Genomic DNA, 13,105 nt, shown 5'->3' on the forward strand with positions numbered 1-13,105 from the left:
TGGGGAATTCTGTTCTCTTATCGAAAGCTCGAACGCTAACTAGCATGCATTTCACGGGGTTATGTTCAAATGGTTCAAATGGCTCTGAGCACTATGGGACTTAACATCTATGGTCATCAGTCCCCTAGAACTTAGAACTACTTAAACCTAACTAACCTAAGGACATCACACAACACCCAGTCATCACGAGGCAGAGAAAATCCCTGACCCCGCCGGGAATCGAACCCGGGAACCCGGGTGCGGGAAGCGAGAACGCTACCGCACGACCACGAGCTGCGGACACGGGGTTATGTTTTACGACTTTTGGCCGTCGTAATAAAATGTAGTTTGCGGCTAATATTTCGTAATCCTTAAACTGCTGAGTGTCCTTCGTTGTGCGTACTAGAGAGAGAGAGAGAGAGAGAGAGAGAGAGAGAGAGAGAGAGAGAGAGAGAGAGAGATCGCAGGATGTTGGATAGAGAGCAAGGAAACTAAATGAATTGGTTGACTACGAATGGCAGCAAATTCCTGGTGACTGGTGACAGCAGGCAGGGTGGAGGGAAAGGAGAAATCGAAGGAGTGGATGGAACCAATCAGATTGACGTAGGATACGTGTTGCGAAAGATGAACAGCATGAAATCTGCTGAGTGACGGGGCCAAGTTGTCACGGCCCAGAGTACGTATCATCATGCTGCGCTGACAAATTATTCTAAAACTCGAGCGGTTTTGCTTACTACTTGTTCAAATGATGACAGTTACAATATAGAAAGCTATGTTCCAGCGGCCTTTGACGTAATTACAGTGAGAAGCATATGTTTTTAAAGACTGTCTGAACCAAAACACGTTAATATAATGTCCAGTGGAGAAATGTGGGTAAAAAATACCTACATAACTTAATAATAATCTATACTACGTGTCAAACATTCAATGTACACTGGGGCGGTACAATAACCGGAAAAAGAATGAATATAATTATTGGACTGTTAATTTCTTGTTGGTATACTTTGGGGTTGTTTTGGGAGAAGAGACCAAATAGCGAGGTCATGGGTCTCATCGGATTAGGGAAGGACGGGGAAGGACGTCGGGCGTGCCCTTTCAAAGGAACCATCCCGGCATTTGCCTGGAGTGATTTAGGGAAATCACGGAAAACCTAAATTAGGATGGCCGGACGTGGGACTGAACCGTCGTCGTCCTGAATGCGAGTCCAGTTGTGATAATCAATGCGCCACCTCTTGGTAGGTATGCTTTCATAAATTCGATGTAGCCGAGATATTTTCGATTGAATTACAACAAAGGGAAACAAGAACTTAATTTCCTTTGTAACGATTTTTACACACTGACTGTTGCAGGTTGTGTGTGAATCAAATCCATCTCCAAAGCAAACTAGTATGAACACCGAGCATAGATTCCTTCCAAATCTCTGCCTTATTCAGCACTAGATTAGACAGTTCTGAATAGTAATGGGATTTTTTCTGTATTAAAGCTAAGTGACTCCTACACCAGACTTGCGCTTTTCGCAAGTGAGACACAGTAGCATTCCTCACTACCTGGCTACAAGGTTCAAGTACCCCATAGCTATTACCGTGGCCTTTGACTATAGTACAGTACTGAGCCAAGTGTTCATTTCATACTTTTAATTTTGCTAAAGCTACTGGGTATCAGACGCAAAAATTACGTCCAGTTTCTGACAATAGGTATTTTCAGATGTTATTGAAGGCGTTGAACACTACGGTGCGTGAATGCACGTCACCTAAACACAGCAGAACAGCTAAACGTCCAAATAAACGAGCAATCAAACTGACTTCTGTGTACCAAGATAGTCTACGGACACTGCTGTGTATAAAGGCTCCAAAGTGGACAGATGTCTAGGCTTTTAAACTGGCTAAACCTTTATGATGAATGTAATTTGGTCAACAGTACCTAAATTAAAGCAAAACTCTTCTACTAGGATGGAGGTTGGCGTGTCCTGTGAGTAACTTCGGAAAAAAATCATTGCAATCACTCCCGGGAGAAAACAAGACTGTCGGAGCAGCATTATCGTCTTTGGAAGTTGTCTCTCGATTTCAAGACCTATCTGGTTACGGTTCAAATCTCTGCGAACACGTTGACTGCCTTCATAGAGTACACGAGTCTGAAGCAATGTAATTAAACTTTCCTTACCGCTGAAAGTGTCCACGAAAAGCTCAATACTTTGAAGTATTTCCTATCGTCTCAGCCTAATTAATCATGTGTTAACTCCTCCGATCATCTTACTGGCTGTGTATTAAATGTCTCACACCTTTCGACAGCTTTGGTAAGTATTGCAGAAAGCCTGGCTCAAGACACGAAGACATGATCGCACCTGACTTTCACTTCCAGCTGTCTGGCTGCGGTAAGACACACATACGACGATTACTGCACACACTACGAGAAGATTACGAACTGTAACTTGGCAGCGCAAAGCACATCGTCTCGAAATCACAGGGATAACTTACCTTTGTGAGTTCGAGACGCTATACTTCGTTCGTTCGCTGGCACTATACGAGGTGCATTCAAGTTCTAAGGCCTCCGATTTTTTTTTCTAATTAACTACTCACCCGAAATCGATGAAACTGGCGTTACTTCTCGACGTAATAGCCCTGCAGACGTACACATTTTTCACAACGCTGACGCCATGATTCCATGGCAGCGGCGAAGGCTTCTTTGGGAGTCTGTTTTGACCACTGGAAAATCGCTGAGGCAATAACAGCACGGCTGGTGAATGTGCGGCCACGGAGAGTGTCTTTCATTGTTGGAAAAAGCCAAAAGTCACTAGGAGCCAGGTCAGGTGAGTAGGGAGCATGAGGAATCACTTCAAAGTTGTTATCACGAAGAAACTGTTGCGTAACGTTAGCTCGATGTGCGGGTGCGTTGTCTCTGTGAAACAGCACACGCACAGCCCTTCCCGGACGTTTTTGTTGCAGTGCAGGAAGGAATTTGTTCTTCAAAACATTTTCGTAGGATGCACCTGTTACCGTAGTGCCCTTTGGAATGCAATGGGTAAGGATTACGCCCTCGCTGTCCCAGAACATCGACACCATTTTTTCAGCACTGGCGGTTACCCGAAGTTTTTTTGGTGGCGGTGAATCTGTGTGCTTCCATTGAGCTGACTGGCGCTTTGTTTCTGGATTGAAAAATGGCATCCACGTCTCATCCATTGTTACAACCGACGACAAGAAAGTCCCATTCATGCTGTCGTTGCGTGTCAACATTGCTTGGCAACATGCCACACGGGCAGCCATGTGGTCATCCGTCAGCATTCGTGGCACCCACCTGGATGACACTTTTCGAATTTTCAGGTCGTCATGCAGGACTGTGTGAACAGAACCCACAGAAATGCCAACTCTGGAGGCGATCTGTCATTCGGCGAGGCCCCAAAACAATTCTCTCCACTTTCTCGATCATGTCGTCAGACCGGCTTGTGCGAGCCCGAGGTTGTTTCGGTTTGTTGTCACACGATGTTCTGCCTTCGTTAAACTGTCGCAACCACGAACGCACTTTCGACACATTCATAACTCCATCACCACATGTCTCCTTCAACTGTAGATGAATTTCAATTGGTTTCACACCACGCAAATTCAGAAAACGAATGATTGCACGCTGTTCAAGTAAGGAAAACGTCGCCATTTTAAGTATTTAAAACCGTTCTCATTCTCGCCGCTGGCGGTAATATTTCATCTGCCGTACGGTGCTGCCATCTCTGGGACGTATTGACAATGAAATCGGCCTCATTTTAAAACAACGCGCATGTTTCTATCTCTTTCCAGTCCGGAGAAAAAAAAATCGGAGGCCTTTGAACTTTAATGCACCTCGTACATCCCCTATGTTTACGGGGCGTCTACTGTCAGCGAACGAAATATCTCTGCGTGAAAGGGAAGATAGTACAGTGTATTTTCTGGGACTGTTGGATGGCTAACCCTTGTGAGCATATGGCACGCCAGAATGATAAAGCGATTTCTGTCTCTGTGGACCCCTGTGGGTTAGCCCGGCACGTCAACAAGAGGCGCGTTATTTGCACGGCACGAGTGCCGTTTGCGTCACGGGTGGCCGCCCCCACCAGGGGAAAACCTAACTACTCTTTCGCGGAACCACCGCCGTTTAAAGACAGTATCCCGACGATACATTCGCAACAGCCGAAACTCTTCATGTCACCCGGCGTTTGCGGAGACGGCTCAACAGCGAACGGAGGAGAAATAAAATGATACTTTTCTGCGGTCGAATCACTGAAGGTCAACCACAGCAGCCATTTGTTGCAAGTTGTTACGGAGATTGCAGGTGGTGATCAGCTAGGTGAATCTCTGCTAATATGCAGAAAAGCTGATAGAGGTGAAAGCTGATGACGATAGAGTCACATACCTCAGAAGTCTTTTTATTATGAGGTTACGTTTCCTATCATCCTAAAACTTAGGATGAAGTCTGAGTAACATTTCCACTTAACCAGGTATTATGGAATACCAGAAATAAATACTAATTATTTAAATATAACATCCTTCTTATGTATTACTATCATTAAATTATCTCTAAGATAATGCTAAATTATTTGAAATACTGAATACTCCTGACGTAGCTTTCCAAAGAAACCTTAAGTGGCGTTGCTGGAAGTATCACTTCTGCATGCATACGCAATAACTTAACAGAACAGCTAATAACATGAATTACCATGGACCACAATATTTTATCAGTCTTTTACTTTCTTTCCGTCTACGTAAAGATTTCCATTCAACAAAAAAAACAAATGTCACCACAAATTCGACATGAACGTATAAAACAGTTTATATTTTTGTAGAGAGAGGGGGGGGGGGGGGAGAGAGAGAGAGAGAGAGAGAGAGAGAGAGAGAGAGAGAGAGAGAGAGAGAGAGAGAGAGAGGGGGAGAGAGAGAGAGAGAGAGAGAGAGAGGGAGAGAGAGAGAGAGAGAGAGAGAGAGAAGGCGGGGAACAACTTTTAGCTTAGTGTTCCCAATGCTACACACTTCAACAATGCCCTGAGTCAAATTCCAAACGTTACATCTTTTGGCAAGAGGTAATGTGACACTATTCGTCAACTAACGATCTGATGTTGCTCTTTTACATTCAGATTTGTCTTTCACTGTCGTCTATTCAGTTGTAATAAACGAGGTTTGAACCCAAAGTATTGTACAGACTGTATTCTAGTCTCCTGTATTTTTAATTAGTATGCTTACAATAATAAGACGTACAATAACGCCACACGTAATTGCCCCCATCAGAGGCTTAAATCGTGACCTTGTGTACAGGAAGCAGTGGAACTGCCCTGAAATATCTGAGAAGGGCCTCGACGAATTTAATCGCCGCAGTACTCTCGGTGCTAGTCGAGAAAAGTAGGCTTTGTGTCGCTAACGGGCTACACAGTCAATTTTCCATTTTTTGGTCATCATGACGCTCCTGGATGAAAACAAAATTTTCTGAATGAATTAGGACCTATTCAGGGAAAACAACTTGTGTTGTACATTCTCTTTTCATACACGACATCTTGGAAACAACAGATACAGCGGGCAGGTCGATTCCACCTCTCTAGATTTCTGTGAGGCATTCGTCATTGCACATCGTCGACCACTGGCGAAGAAACGGCCATGCAGAGCATCTTGACATAATTACTTGGCTAGATGAATGTTTAACATAACCCCTCACATTTTACTTCACGGGCTGAATCGAAGTAAATCGGAAACCCCAATCAAGCACAATAATTGGGACGATCAGTGAGATCGTTGTAGGAAGACGAATGGAGAGCACTTTAGTTTTGTTGCAGTAGTCCTTGTAAAAAAAATCGCATACGAGACTAGTGCGACCAGCTCTGAAATACTGTTTCAGTGTTCTGAGTTCTTATCACGTAGCTATGGCAAGAGACATCGATTGAAATCTAAAAGTTGCTATTAAGATCAGCAGGTCGGTACAACTCTTAAGTTTATCAGACACGCTGGAGGAACGTAAGTGAGAATCCTAAGACAAACGACTCACCCTGTTTAGTAAATTTAGAGAACATGTATTTCCAGAAGACACACCATTATTCTATCGCCATCGTTTCACTCATTTTCTCAATACGCGAACAGAAAAGGACAAAGTCGATTATATATATATATATACGAGGGCTGTTCAGAAAGTAAGCTCCGATTGATCGCGAAATGGGAACCACAGTGAAAATTAGAAATGTTTTATTTTTAACAGTTAGCTACACCATCCAGCTACTTCTCTACGTAGTTGCCGTTCTGAATAAGACATTTGTCGTAGCGTTGTACCAACTTTCCAATACCCTCATCATAAAAGACAGCCGCCAGTGCTTTCCGCCAATTCTCTACGCTGGCCTACAGCTCGTTTTCTGTGCCAAAATGTTGTATTCATAGCCAGCGGTTCATGTGAGCAGAAATGAAACGCAGGGGGAGTCAATTACGGGCTGTATTGTGGGTAGTCAAACATTTCCAATTGAAAACGATGCAGGAGCATCTTCATTGCCCCTTCAGAATGCGGCTGAGAATATTGCCTTGTAGAAGAAACTGCACGACAGTTATGTAATGTTGACTGTATAGCTTCAGGCGAAATTTCTCACCAGGTCCTCGTACTTGGCAGGAGACACTATTCTCTAGACAACTTTACGCGATCACTGTGAGCTCAGAAATGAGAGGAGTGACGTGATGCTATCTAGGGTCATACTAGAGACACTGCCCAACACATCTGTGCAAAGCTTTATCGGATTATCATAGTCGTTTCCATTTCGCGATCAATCGGAGCTTACTTTCTGAACAGCCCTCGAATATATATATATATATATATATATATACTCAGACAAAGCCAGTGGCGTTAAGAGAAAGGACATAGAAACACCCACGAGGCGCGTATTCGGTGAAGCTCAGGCGAATTTTGCATGGCAATTTGAGGCTGCTTCCCGACTTAATGGAAAACAAGTGTCCTTTAGTAAATCAGTAGTAAATTAAATTAGTAGTAGTACCACAGTGGTATTGTGGGAAGCCGAGACGGAAGATTTACTAAAGGACACTTGTTTTCTGTCAAGCCGGGAAACATCCTCAAATTGGCACGCAAAATCCGCCTGAACTTGACCGCATGAGCGCCTCGTGGGAGTTTCAATGTCCTCTGGCTCATAAAGCCACTGGCTTTGTCGGCTATTACAGTAACTTATTAAACCTTCCCGTCAGGATAATGAAAGCAGAAAGACTTAGGAGCGTTATGCACAAACTAGTTAAGTATACAATTCCGTCTAAACTTAACCCTTACAAGCAAAGTAACTTCCTAGTAAGACGTCCAGACAGACAGAATGATTTAATTGTTAATTTTGGTGAAGTAAAAATTCAGAATACTTTGAGGTATGATTCACACAACGTCAATTACACATTCTGCAAATGCAGGACAAATAGCTTTAATGTTCAGCGAAAATTTTAACCAAGTTCGATTCACGCCGCGCATGTTCTTTTTCCGAGTGACTACCGTGGGCCAATCTGTTTCCCGGCTTGATAGACCCCAAGCGTCCTGTATCAACTTGTTTGTCTCGACTTGACCTACATCAATGTTTACACCCTAACATAATTGCGTAGGCTTCCGCGGCCAGAGTCAGTCGACACAAAAGTTTTCTAGGTATGGTACCGCGTCATAATGTATAAAACTACTGCTGCTGGAGAATAACCGAAGTTTCGGCCACGGTTTCAGTGGTCGCCTCCTGGCCGCTGCAACCGTAGCCGAAACGTTGGTTATTCCCCAGCAGCAGTAGTTTTATACATTATGACGTGGTACCATACCTAGAAAACTTTTATGTCGACTGTTTACACCTTGTGTATGTTGATATTCTCCTCGCTGGGCTGCAGAAGAGCTCACCACTTCATCCACTTGGTGCAGTGGTACAGATATTTTGACACGCAGTAAGATAATAAGAAACACCTGCCTCAGTGTTTGAATATACCTCCGGTCACTAGGTTCACGCTGCGCAAACTAGAGTTCAACAGGCTGTCTACTGCCAGCCTAACTGCCTGTTGACAGACAACCAGAGCCACAAATCAGAGCAGTGCGGCTGCTTCTTGGTCGCGGCTGTACCTCGGCTGGATGTGTGTCAGCGGCGACGCTCGGGCGGTAATTTCGCAGCCGCCGGTTTTCACAGCGTGATAGCGCCGCTGTCGCCGCTGCCACCCTCCGCTCCCGTGCTCTGTGCTACCGGCCCGGTACCATTTACGACGTTGTCGTAAATACCGCCGCAGGTTTATTGCCCTCTCTTTACTGCTCTCGGCAGGCGTAATCGCACAGTATCTCAAGAATCCCCAGAATAGGTGGCAACTGGAAGCCTCTCAAGAATCGAAGTGATTGTCCTTCACTACTCACATAAAAAAAAAGTTTTCCCATGATATTACACTACTCGCCATTAAAATTGCTACACCAAGAAATGCAGATGATAAACGGCTATTCACTGGACAAATAACTGACATGTGCTCAGATTTTCATGCAATTTGGGTGCATAGATCCTGAGAAATCAGTACCCAGAACAACCACCTCTGCCCGTAATAACGGCCTTGATACGCCTAGGCATTGAGTCAAACAGAGCTTGGATGGCGTGTACAGGTACAGCTGCCCATGCGGCTTCAACACGATACCACGATTCATCAAGAGTAGTGACTGGCGTATTGTGACTAGCCAGTTGCTCGGCCACCATTGACCAGGCGTTTTCAATTGGTGAGAGATCTGGAGAATGTACTGGCCAGGGCAGCAGTCTAACATTTTCTGTATCCAGAAAGGCCCGTACAGGACCTGCAACATGCTGTCGTCCATTATCCTGCTGAAACCTAGGGTTTCAGCAGGGATCGAATGAAGGGTATAGGCACGGGTCATAACACATCTGAAATGTAACATCCACTGTTCAAAGTGCCGTCAATGCGAACAAGAGGTGACCGAGACGTGTAACCAATGGCACCCCATACCATCACGCCGGGTGATACGACAGTATGGCGATGGCGAATACACGCTTCCAGTGTGCGTTCACCGCGATGTCGCCAAACAAGGATGCGACCATCATGATGCTGTAAACAGAACTTGGATTCATCCGAAAAAAATGACGTTTTGCCATTCGTGCACCCAGGTTCGTCGTTGAGTACATCATCGCAGCAGCTCCTGTCTGTGATGCAGCGTCAAGGGTAACCGCAGCCATGGTCTCCGAGCTGACAGTCCATACTGCTGCAAACATCGTCGAACTGTTCGTGCAGATGGTTGTCGTCTTGCAAACGTCCCCATCTGTTGATTCAGGGATCGAGACGTGGCTGCACGATCCGTTATAGCCATGCGGGTAAGATGCCTGTCATCTCGACTGCTAGTGATACGAGGCCGTTGGGATCCAGCACGGCGTTCGGTATTACCCTCCTGAACCCACCGATTCCATATTCTGCTAACAGTCATTGGATCTCGACCAACGCGAGCAGCAATGTCGCGATACGATAAACCGCAATCGCGATAGTTTACAATCCGACCTTTATTAAAGTCGGAAACGTAATGGTAGGCATTTCTCCTCCTCACACGAGGCATCACAACAACATTTCACCAGGCAACGCCGGTCAACTGCTATTTGTGTATGAGAAATCGGTTGGAAATTATCCTCATGTCAGCACGTTGTAGGTGTCGCCACTGGCGCCAACGTGTGTAATGCTCTGAAAAGCTAATCATTTGCATATCACAGCATGTTCTTCCTGTCGGTTGAATTTCGCGTCTGTAGCACGTCATCTTCGTGGTGTAGTAAATTTAATGGCCAGTAGTGTAGCTCTGTAACAGGTGTGCCGCTTTCTGAGAAGTCCAGAAGTTCTAAATAGCGGGTTAAGCTGTCAGGAAGAGAAACAAAGTCAAAATTATTGTCATCAGAGGAAGGACATAGCACAACGCCTCCACTAACGGCACTATTGTTTTAACCCCAGCGCACATTCTCGCGCTCAGTTCTGTTCTGCCCTGGAATTTGCTGAAATTCTGTTGCGTAGCTGAAGCCAGCGGCATGTCGAAAAACTAATTCTCAGCAACAACTGCCATACGCCTCAAATTATGTATCCACATTTGAATGCCCTCAGTGAGCGTCCGCTTTTGAACGATTGTAGGTATCGATCTCTAGCAAAAGCAGTCACGATATTCGAATCACCAATTTTCTTAACTTATTAATGCAATTAGCAATATTTAGTTGCAGTCTACTTCCCAAGTTATTACCCAGATTGACTGACGATTAGCAACACTATTGAAACATAATAAAAGCATTACCATCTCCCTAATTTGCTCTTTGTAGTTGCTTTTAGTAACGTTCCTGTGTGTGTTGTCTGACTATCATTTACCCGTAAGTAAGGTAACAACGCCATCACCCAGTCTGAATCTTTTACTTTCAGTCCCAAAGATCATCACCACGTACACTGTTTGCATCTGGTCGGGGAAAGAGGTGCACATTAAGATTTTTATTCAGTCACATTTACTCATTCCAAGACATTTACCCATATGGATGTTTTCTTGATGGGGGAAAACATGGCAGTACCAGAGCCGCCATAGCGACAATTTATCACTATTTACAAAACACCTGCAGATTAAAAATGTCTATAAAGGTGTATTTTCGTATTTCCTCCAAACTCGTCACCCTTCATATGTACCAGAAACTCTCAACGAAGTGCAACATCGCTTCAAGACTCCAGCGTTCGAACATACCACATGGAATCCCAGAATTCAAGCGGTTGGAGCACCTGGGTATTTGACTCCAAGTTTCTTGTCTTACCTTGGATCAAATTATATCAAGTGTATTTTTTGTCATTCTTACACAATTTTCATTTGTCATGGACTAGTTTGGTTAGTTGACTTGGGGGAGGTCACCAAACAGCGAGGTCATCGGTCCCACCGGATTAGGGAAGGATAGGGACGAAAGTCTGCCTTGCCCTTCCGAAAGGTCCATGCTAGCGTGTAAATAAAAAGGTGTAAATGGCTCTGAGCACTATGGGACTTAACATCTGAGGTCATCAGTCCCCTAGGACTTAGAACTACTTAAAACTAACTAACCAACCTAAGGACATGACACACATCCATGCCCGAGGCAGGATTCGAACCTGCGACCGTAGCGGTCGCGCAGTTCCAGACTGAAGCGCCTAGAACCGCTCGGCTACTGGGACCGGCATGCCAGCGTGTGACTGAAGCGATTTAGGGAAATCACGGGAAACCTATATCAGGATGGCAGGACGTGGGTTTGAATGCGAGTCGAGTGTGCTAACCACTGCGCCCCTCAACCGGTGGCTCATTTGGATCACATAGCGCCATTGGATGTGCTGAAACCAGTGCGACCAAAAAGTAAACGAAAAAACAAAAGCAAACAAGGCGACGTTTACCTGTATCACATGAACGATTCCTCAAAATTTCGAAAATCTTTCCAAATACAAATTATCACGCAATTCTGAAGTATTAAGAAAAATGGGGCACATATTATTAGGGAGAGAGAGAAATTGGCTGCTAGTATATCACACTGAATTTCGTAATACCGAAAACTTACATAGCATTCCATTCAACGGGGCAGATGGAAACATTTGATCGTTACTTTTATAGTAGGAAACTAACGTTCAGGTGTTTGAGCATTAAAAAGTAAACTGTCCCTATCTGAGAGTATGAATTAAGCAACGAATGATGTAAGCGAGATTTTAGCAGCGCAAACTATTTATTACAGATCGTGGTTGGTCCATCAATAGATGTAGAGAGCAGTTTTGAAATAGGACAGAAGTCTGGTCTAAATATCACGTAAAATTTTGGTATTACCGCTGTGTACTTCCCATGCCACTGAAAAGTAGTAGCCGTATCCTCCCACTGATAAGTAACCCAAAATTTTTGGTGAAAAATTAATCAACTTAGTGTACCTTTCTAGCAATTTTTGTGATAGTTTATCACTTCTACGTGTTGGAAATACTCCACAGGCTGATCAGATAATAAGGTTATCACGTGACATACTGAAAACCATTGATCAAGGAAATCGGACAGGAATATTATTTCGTGATTTCCGAAAAGTATTTGGCTCAGAGTCAGACCAATGCTTATTAACGTAAGTATCATATATACTACCAAACGAAACTTGTTACGGGAATGAGAGGTTATCTTGGAACGGAGAACGTAGTATGTTACCTTTGAGGTCAAAAATATAGAAATTTTTGGCGTGTCCCAAAAAAGCTTTTGAAACCTCCGCTGTTCATGTTTTACGTTAATCACCTGCTTTATTAACAGCAACCTCATGCCTTCTGGAGACGATTTAGTTACTATTAATCCATTACGAAGCGCTGAGAAAAGTTGCATACGTCCTCAAATCATTATTTAACTTCAGAGAGGTGTTAACTTCGCAACGACTTTGAAAGTTCATACACGTAAAAATGTGCTCTTCGCTAAATGAAAAAAGTGTTCTGTGATTACATCTTCAATCACTGTTGCACAATAGATCAACTCATACAAATGATTGGGATACGAAATGATCACGAAGGTTCAGTTCTAGATGCAGCAGATGGCAGTCTTCAACTCATCGAAAATCAGGGAAAATTCCGTAAGTTTACAAACAAGATTGCTGTAAAACACTTAATCGTATTTGGCAAAGATTTCGCAGCCTTCAGCAATATTCTGACAGAGTATATTGGACAAATACGAAGAAAATCAGAGCATTTAGAAGTATATTTGCTGCATGAGACTGTCACGGCCATGCTAGACCACGCGACCTGTCAAACTCTTGAAGGTAACTGCCAACTTCCTGCGAAATCCTAGATTCAAGAAGAAGCATGAAGCGAGGAATCTGGAAATACAGTGCAGACGCCTAAATACCAGATGGTTGTAATTGAAGTGCACCTACTTGCAGAGGTCCAGTATGGGCTGTAATTATCGTAGGACAACGAAAATTTGTGGATATTCTAATACGTTAATGTTGAATCGATTTACGCTGGGAAAAAAATTTATTCCAATTTTGGCCACCAGGTGCAAATCTGGCGCCCAATCTGCAACTTTGTTTTCAGGGTAAATCGGTTCCGAATTCACGCACAAGCTTATCTAAAAAATTCTCTCTGCCTTACGATAGCTACAGCCCACGCTGGACCTCCGTGAGTAGCTGCACCTCAATTATAACCACCTGGTT

General features: G+C 44.0%; 1 protein-coding gene across 2 annotated transcripts in view; it reads right to left on the reverse strand.

The window, feature by feature from the left end:
- LOC126190952 (uncharacterized) overlaps positions 1–13,105 on the reverse strand; it is a 349,144-nt gene that overhangs the window by 162,198 nt on the left and 173,841 nt on the right. The window lies entirely within an intron of this gene.

This window comes from Schistocerca cancellata, chromosome 1, assembly GCF_023864275.1.
Source record: "Schistocerca cancellata isolate TAMUIC-IGC-003103 chromosome 1, iqSchCanc2.1, whole genome shotgun sequence".
Lineage (NCBI taxonomy): Eukaryota > Metazoa > Arthropoda > Insecta > Orthoptera > Acrididae > Schistocerca > Schistocerca cancellata.